We start from the raw sequence: 5,734 nt of genomic DNA, 5'->3' as shown, positions 1-5,734 counted from the left end.
CACGATGCAGCTTTGGTAGTCGGCACATGCTACAGAGCTCTGTAGGCCCATGTGTACATGCTGTAGCTGTGTATGACTTTTCCCAAACTTCGTCTTTATTAAGAGCTCCACTGTCATTCCCTGTTCAAGCCAACTTTTCCACCACTCAGCATTCTTCATGCGCTATCGCAAAAGCATACTACGAGACTACTTTCAGGGGGCTGTACACTGTTGCGTCTCTGTAGCATCTCAGTTGGTTGAATAATTTGCATAATTCTTCTCCATGCACAGACAAAAGGTAAGCAAACACACACAAAAGTGGGATTTTGATCAAAAAGACGTCTTTATGTAAAGACTATTTGATGGTAACCTGTCCAGCTTGGATGATGGCTATGCCAACCCTGACATGGACATTTAAGAAAATGTAAGGATGGTATTAGTATATTAAATTTACATGTGATTATACATATGTATTTTATTTGTTCCTTTAAATCTTTAGTTACTATTTGTCCTGTTGGGATAATGGGAATGATTACACTCTGTATAATGTTACTTGAAAGCTTTGAGTAGCGTGGGTTGATGCTGAAAAGTCAGCTTATAAAATAAAAGCTCTATCTTCTCTGTAGCAGCATGAGCAATCTCTTGCTTGCAGGAGTTACCACCATGCTCTCGTACACCGCGATGCTGGTTAAGGACAAATCTGCAAGCAAGCATACAGAAAGTACACCCTTGAAGTTAATGAAACAGGAAAAGCTGCATGTGATGGGTACATGCTGACATTGTACAATGTGTGTGTTGGTGTTCCCTATAGTTTTTTCCTCAGTCTGTTTTTACTTTAAAAATGCTTAAACTCTCTGGCTGCTGGTGCTTTTGAAGGCGCTAAAAAGAAGTGGTTGACTTTTTTTTCTGGCATTTTATGACTATAAAAGCAGGACTTTGAGGAGGCTGCAAAAATGATAGAAAATAGTCATCACTAATCTGTTTTGATCTCTAACTCAAACTAAACATCCTCCTGTTCCAGTCCAGGAGCGAAGGTTAGACCTCTGCATTTTAGGGTGAAATCTCATTACAGCTGTCTGTGTGTGTAGTAGAGATGGACCGATCCGATATTAGGTATCGGTATCGGTCCGATACTGACCTAAATTACTGGATCGGATATCGGCGAAAAATAAAAAATGTAATCCGATCCATTAAATATCAAAAAAGCACCTCACAAAACTTGCAACACGGCGTAACTCGGCTCATAACCGTAGCACGTTGCAGCAGTATGCCTCATGTCACGTGATAGAGCGGCTGTGCGTATTTGTAGCCTCGCTACCAAACCAGCATTTCATCTCCGAGGAAGTTATCCCAGAGAGAAGTAAAGCAAGTGTGTAAGTTCATCTCTGAATGTTTGTAAAGCATTCCCACGTTAAGCGTAACAACCGATATATGGAGCGACTGCCTCTCCCTCACCTTCCTGCTGCTACTTCAATCGTGAAACTGCTTAACGATCAGCTGATCGGCTTTTCTGTCGTGAGTCCGTCTCTCTTCTTTGTTTTTGGCCCACTTTGCACCAGAAAGAGGAAACCAGCGGCTGAACAACAGCAGCACGTTTAACCTTGATAAGCTGTTGTTAGAATTTATTTAATATTACTTTCTACACCAGGATCCTTTTCTACGTAGCTGACGGCTGGTAACTGTGCAGGGGCGGATCTAGCAAAGTTTAGCCAGGGGGCCGATGGGGCATGAACAGGGAAAAGGGGCACAAAGACATACTTTTCTTTCTTATTCTCATTTAAAATGTCTAGCTTTTAATAAATAATTATCTGAATCTTACACCCAAAGTTTTAATCTGATGTAAAATGTATAGAAGTCCATTACTATATATAGTAACTCTTAAGTCTATATACCCTAGTAAGCTATAGTACTTTTTCCTTTGGGAAGGTACCATCTGTGAATTCTGCAATTCTGTTGAAGAAAGATGTTGAATCTATTTAATTATTCTTGAAAAATAATTTGTTTCTGTGCATTTTTTTTCACCCTGCATCAAATTAAAGTTGATTACATCGATTAAGCATCATGAGGTGGAGGGTGGGTGGTTCCCTATTTTTTTTTTTTTTTTTTTTGCTGGAGTTTGCAACCCTATTAGTTAGGTTGCTTAATATTTCTGCTAAGTACTCTTTAAAATACCAGAAGAGGGAGGATGGAGTAGGTTTAAGTTAGGTTTTAAGTTAGGTAAGGTTTATTAGATTGATCAGCGTTGCTGAACTATGAAATATTTTGGGTGCAGTGTATTTTTTACATACAGGTATAACAGAATAGCTTTAGTGTTGTTGTTTATTTAAACTTGAGTATGAACTTATACAAAATGCAGCAAGATATTAAAAAAACAGTTTTATTGATTAAAAAACACACAATATCGGATTCATATCGGTATCGGCAGATATCCAAATTTATGATATCGGTATCGGTATCGGACATAAAAAAGTGGTATCGTGCCATCTCTAGTGTGTAGGTGTGGGGGCAGCCTGTAGATATATTCAGTGTCATTCAAAGGACAACAGTTGTTGACTGCAGTTTCCTGCAGATTAGCCAAGACATGCAGTTCACACCACTTCCTGCAATACTGTGGAAAGGTGAAGTACTTAAATGACATTTAGTCTTCCTGAAAGTCATCAAAACAAATCAGCAACAAGTGTTTTGTGGATTAAATGCAGTGAAAAGGAAACTTCATCATAATACACTGATGTACTGTATCTCTGATGGATGTTAGATTAAGAACTATAAATGAATGCTTAATGGTGTAGCAGTAATAGATGGTTAAATAAAAATATTAGTGTGCTTCTCATATGTATAGATATTTGATGTTTAATCAATCAACAGACCAAATCACCTCATCCATCCCCTGTGACTGACTTCACAGCAATGTATCATTAGCACAAGAGTCATCACATGGGCATTGTGTTGGTGTAAATATAAACGGGTGGATAAAAGCTCGGAGTAAATTACACACACATTTCCTGTGATGTGTCAGAAATGCTGACTGGGACGAGCTCTTCAGGAGTCATTAACAATCACACTGATACATACAGTCAGCTTTGCTGACAGCTGCAAAAACAGTTTCTCCCCTTGATTGTAGATTAATAAAAAAAAATGTTATTGGAGTGAAATTATTGTTGTTTCTCTGTGGGATTGTCACTGACCCCAGAGTTCTGTGTGAATGTTTGGTAGAGGTTTCACATCCAGCTACATGATATAGCTGCAAAAAACCCGAATATACCTACTGAAGGTATCACATGACTCAACATACTTTCAATTAAAATATATTTATTACTGAAAGTCAACAGTTTTACATTGTTTGACCTTTGGGCCAGATTACTTGCACAGCTCCTGGTTTCAGGATTATAAATGTATTCTTTATCTCAGCTATTATTAAAAACATTAGGAAAGACAAGAAACCTAGGCTAAGCTCCCATTGGCAAATATCAGTGTAAAAGGTTGTTTTTAGACGCATCCATAAAGAACACTATGAACACTCAATTGTGATCAATAATTATAACAATGTGTCTTTTAGAGATGATATTTTTTAAAATCTCTATTTATGAAAATTGCTGTCTATACACAAACGAGAGGTGAAAATGATGTGATGGAATAGGGTGACTGTTGCATCCCTGTCTCCAAAAGCCCAGTGAATGCTTTTCCCCATCACGTTTCTATGTAGCTCTGTGTCTACAAGTCAATAATACTTGTCAAAGGATAGAGAGGAAGCCTTGGGATACCACCTCCAACCGGGAGTGCAAGTGCTGCCTGGAGGCCTGGTGAACCTCTCCTGCCCTGTGGGCACTTGTGAGAGATGAGTGGTAACCGCCCAGACCGGCTTAAGCAAAGCATTTTGCCAGGTGTGCTTCAATACTGCCTCTGGGGCCCTGATGGCATACCGTAGTTCAAGCATGTGAATCATCTCTAGTTCATAAAATATTTCTCATCTTGTCCCTTTTCTTCTTTACCTTGTTTTTTTTTTTAAATCCCATAATCTTTCAGCTGTGATTCAGAACAGAGCAGTCAGTCTGTAGATGGTCTCTTGTGGCTATTGCAACAAGTCTGTTTTTTCTTTCTTTTTTAAAAAGGTGTTCTGTAAACCATATTTATTCTCTTACTGTCATGTCAGGCCAGGTACAAAACAAATAAGAGCCCAGACATCTATTGAAAATCCAAATTCAAATTCTCTGCAGACTCGCCTAGAAACTAGTTAAGTCCATTTTTAGTTACTGAATATAGGTTTGTTTTTGTTTTTGTTTTTGTTTTTTTTTTTACAATGAATGCACCTAAATTTAAATGTTTAAACAAAGGCTGGTAAGTTACCATTTAGGCCTCAGCTTCACAGGCCCAGAGACCAGTGAGCAACCACTGGCTAGGAAAAAATCTGTATTCCCCAACTGGGTTTGGTCAGGACATTAAATGTAAGCTTTAAATTGCCACACTATCGAAAGTCACTGAGCCGCTCTTTACTTCCAAAATAATCTCTCTCTCCCCCCCCCCGTCCTGTCTTTCCTACGTCTTTCTCCATCTCTGACTGAAGTTATCTCACATTCCTTTCTCTAACCTGGAGCTTACAGCAGCGGGACCTTTAGCTGGCAGACACACTTTGTGACACACTCTGCTGGAACAGTTTATGAGTTTGATGATATTTGCGGGCTAGAAATGTGGCAATGTTGAAATGACCTGCTGCTTAAAAATCCCTGTTAACCCCTTTATGCTCCCTCCTCTTCTGTAGCACTAGCTAGATGCCGAAGTACATCGACCACAACATAAGGACATCTACACGAATAATGCACGGAAAATTGTGGATCATTTGGATCCACTTTAACCCCTCAGCACAGCTCCATAAACTGTGCGTGAATAGTTTGAGTCTTTTATTTGTTTTTGTTTAAACCACTAGGTCTTTTGTGTTATTGTTCCCTCCATTTTGGCTCATTTCAGTTTAATATTTAAATATTTAAATGTTTTACACTGAAAGCCTGTTTTAAAAGTGTAAAAAGCAGAAACAGTAACAAAGTATTTGTACTTTGTAACTTATCACCTCTGATGAAATATAGCACCGTTATCACAGAGCTATTAACATGGCTGCAGCCCAGTTTAAAGACACCATGTGTTTTAATCTGAGGCTTTCTACTTTGAAGCTGTGCGTCCTTGACCAAACAGCATGACAAAATTATGAAAAATGTTAACAACCTGCATTATGTAAAATGAAAAAGGCCATGCTTTCTGGAGCCTGACCAATACTGAAGAGTAAAAGTATTGATCTGACAGTGTCTGCATAAATGTTGAGAATTAGTTTTCAAATCTGTCCTTCAACAACTTTACTGGAGTGAAAGGGCTCAGATTAGATCAGGTCTAGCAGCACATTTCACTGTCTTACAGTAAAAAGACGCACGGCTATGTTTCATCTGCTTCTCCCATTTTTAAAAAACTCTCTAGTGTGTGTGTTTTTTTTCTCAAGGACACTTTAGCAGCAGACTTTGTAGCTGTTTTTAAACCCATTATGTCTTTTATAGGATCAAAGCGGTGACCTAATCATTATAGTCTGTCCCTTTATGTCCATCTGCCCTTCCCTCAGTTTAATCTTTCTGCGCTTGCATTTATGCTATGAAAGCATTCTGACAGGAAAAAAATATTCCTCAAGATTTAAAAAAATCATGTGTAAATATAAATGTTACCTTTTCTTTGCATTTTGACAACATTGCTGTGCTTTCATATTGACTGGATGCATCAA

The sequence above is a fragment of the Oreochromis aureus genome, linkage group 6 (genome assembly GCF_013358895.1).
Source record: "Oreochromis aureus strain Israel breed Guangdong linkage group 6, ZZ_aureus, whole genome shotgun sequence".
NCBI classification, from domain to species: Eukaryota; Metazoa; Chordata; class Actinopteri; order Cichliformes; family Cichlidae; genus Oreochromis; species Oreochromis aureus.
The sequence above is the reverse complement of the archived record's forward strand: the minus strand, read 5'-3'. Positions refer to the sequence as shown.